Source organism: Petaurus breviceps, unplaced genomic scaffold, assembly GCF_028583685.1.
Source record: "Petaurus breviceps papuanus isolate PSGF00001 unplaced genomic scaffold, PetGlider_PUasm1.0 76, whole genome shotgun sequence".
Taxonomy (NCBI): domain Eukaryota; kingdom Metazoa; phylum Chordata; class Mammalia; order Diprotodontia; family Petauridae; genus Petaurus; species Petaurus breviceps.
The window spans coordinates 64486230-64489185 of NW_027186473.1; the positions used below are offsets into that span (position 1 = coordinate 64486230).

Here is a 2956-nt window from a genome sequence, read left to right on the forward strand (position 1 = left end):
TCTGTCCTCCCTTCTATCCTCCCCTCCCATTATTCCCTACCCCCTATTTTTCTGAAGGATAAGATAGCCTATTGAGTGTCTATTTTATTCCCTCCTTAGGTTAAAATCAATGAGAATCAGGTTGTCCTATTCCCTTTTACATTCCTGCTCTTCCTCTTCATTGTAAGAGTTTTCTCTTGCCTCTTTTATATGAGATAATTACCTTAATCTATAGTTACCTTAATTCTTCTCCCAGTAAATTCCTCTCTCATCTCTTAATTTTATTTTTTAGATATCATTGCTTCATATTCATCTCATCCTTTGCCCTCTGTCTATGTATACATGAACATACAAATGGCCGCACTCATATATGTATGTGTATATATATATATATATTTGTATATACCTTGATCCTCCCATGCATACATACATTCATACATACAAACATACACACACACATATATACATATATATATATATATATCCCCTTCAACTATCTTCATACTGAGAAAAGTCTTATGAGTTACAATGATCATTTTTCCATGTAGAAATGTAAATACATCAACTTTAATAGGTTCTTTATGATCTCATTTTCCTGTTTACCATGTCATGCTTCTCTTGCTTCTTGTATTTGAAAGTCAAATTTTGTGTTCAGCTTTCTTTGTTTAATCAAGAATGCTTGAAAGTGGGATGGATAGGTGGCACAGTTAATAGAGTGCCACACCTGGAGTCAGGAGGACCTTAGTTCACATCTGACCTCAGACACTTAATACACTTATTGGCCGTGTGACCTTGGGCAAGTCACTTAACCCCAATAGCACTGCCCTCCCCCCTCCAAATGTAATAAAAAAAGAATGCTTGAAAGTCCTCTATTTTATTGAATGTCCATAATTTTCCCTGTAGCGTTATACTCAGTTTTTCTGGATAGGTGATTCTTGGTTTTAGTCCTACCTCATTTGACCTCTGAAATATCATATTCCAAGCCCTTTGATCCCTTAATGTAGAAGCTGCTAGGTCTTGAGTTATCCTGACTGTGTTTCACAATACTCAAATTGTTTCTTCCGGATTGCTTATAGTATTTTCTACTTGACCTGGGAACTCTGGAATTTGGCTATAATACTCCTAGATGTATTCTTTTTGGGATCTTTTCAAAGAGGTGATTGATTAATTTTTTAAATTTCTATTTTGCCTTCTGGTTCTAGAATATCAGAGCAATTTTGCTTGATAATTTCTTTTTTTATGTGAAAATTTCTCATTTTTTTTTAATGAAAAACAGACTTAATGCATAATTTACACTCAGGCAGGCAGTAATCCCACAAAGAGCAGATTGTGGGGCAGGAGTTGGGTGAAGAGAGTTTAACGCAAATTAATCCTTTTATTAAATAAAAGTTGTACTTATATGGCATAAAATAAGCTCTTCAACTTTCAAATGTAGTATAAAATATTCTCCAACTGGTCTTCAAAGAGGTTTCCTCAGATCAGATCAGCAACATTCATGGGCATTTCATCAATCTGAGTTGAATAGTACTGTTCAATATCTCTGAGAATGTGGATGTCATCATTTTTTACAAAATTAATCGCAAACACCTTTTCAACCATATCGACCTGATCTCCCTATTCTGTTTATATATAATTCTCTGTTATTCGGTAGATCATAATTAATGATAAGAGAGACTTGAGGACCATCTAATCCTCTGGGCCAGACATCTGTACATATAAGTACTCAGCTTGCACCAGATCTAAGCTCTTTCATTATGGAGCCTCTCTCTTTTGGGGGTATGTCTCCGTGCATCGAAGAAACAGTGAAGTTGGCTTCTCTCATCGTCTCAGTCAGCTAGTCTACCTTCCTCTTGATATTACAAAAGATGACTGCTTGTGTGATGGTCAAGGTGTCATAAAGATCACACAAAGTGTCAAATTTCCATTCTTTCCTTTCTACTGTCACAAAAAATCCTTTGATTCCTCCAAGATTCAACTCATCACCTTTTACCAAGATGCGAATTGGATCAGTCATGAATTTATTTGTCATTTCTAAGATCTCATGTGGCAATGCGGCTCTGACGAAAGCCACCTGGGTAGCTGGAGGCAGGTATCTGAACACATCATGAATTTGTTCCTTGAGATCTTTATTAAGCATTTCATCAGCTTCATCCAAAACCAACATATCAATAGCATGGGTTCTTAAACTTCTGCGATGAATCATATCAAATACAAGACCTGGTGTACCAGCCACAACATGCTTCCCATAATCCAATTCCCTGATATCTTCACAACATTTATCCTCCCAATACAGGGATGACACTGGACATTTATGTAATCACTGAGAGCAAGAATACCCTTTTGAATCTGTACAGCTAATTTCCTGGTCGGAGCTAAGATCAAAGCCTGGGTTTCTCACACATGAATATCCAGACACTAGAGAACTGAAATGCTAAATGTTGCTGTTTTGCCTGTACCAGACTGCGACTGTGTGATGACATCTCTTCCTTTAATAATTTGTTTTATAGCATGCTGTTGGATAGCTGATGGTTTCTCAAAACCATAGGTGTAGATGCCTCACAGCAGGTCCTCTCACAGACCCATCAAGTTGAAGGTGGGTGTCACGTCTACCTCTTCACTGGTCTCGAATTCAACTTTGGTCACGTCTTCCTCCATTAGCAGCCACTTCCATGCAGAACCTGAAGTAGCCCTCATGGCTGTGGCAGCCATACTGCCCGAGAAGCCAGAAAGTGGGTGAGGGGAGAGTGGGTGAAAATTTCTTGAAAGATGATGTCTGGGCTCATTTTTTTTTATTATGGCTTCCAAGTAGTCCAATAATTTTAAAATTATCTCTCCTGGATTTATTTTCTAGGTCAATGTTTGTTTGTTTGTTTTTTTCCCCAATGAGATATTTTACATTGCCTCCTATTTTTTTCATTTTTTTGGATCTGTTTTCTAGTATCTTGATTTCTCCTAAAGCCATTAGCTTCTATTTGCT

General features: G+C 37.2%; 1 pseudogene; it reads right to left on the reverse strand.

The window, feature by feature from the left end:
* Positions 1-1307: 1307 nt before the first annotated feature.
* LOC138174863 (eukaryotic initiation factor 4A-III-like) lies at positions 1308-2719 on the reverse strand (annotated as a pseudogene).
* Positions 2720-2956: the final 237 nt, after the last annotated feature.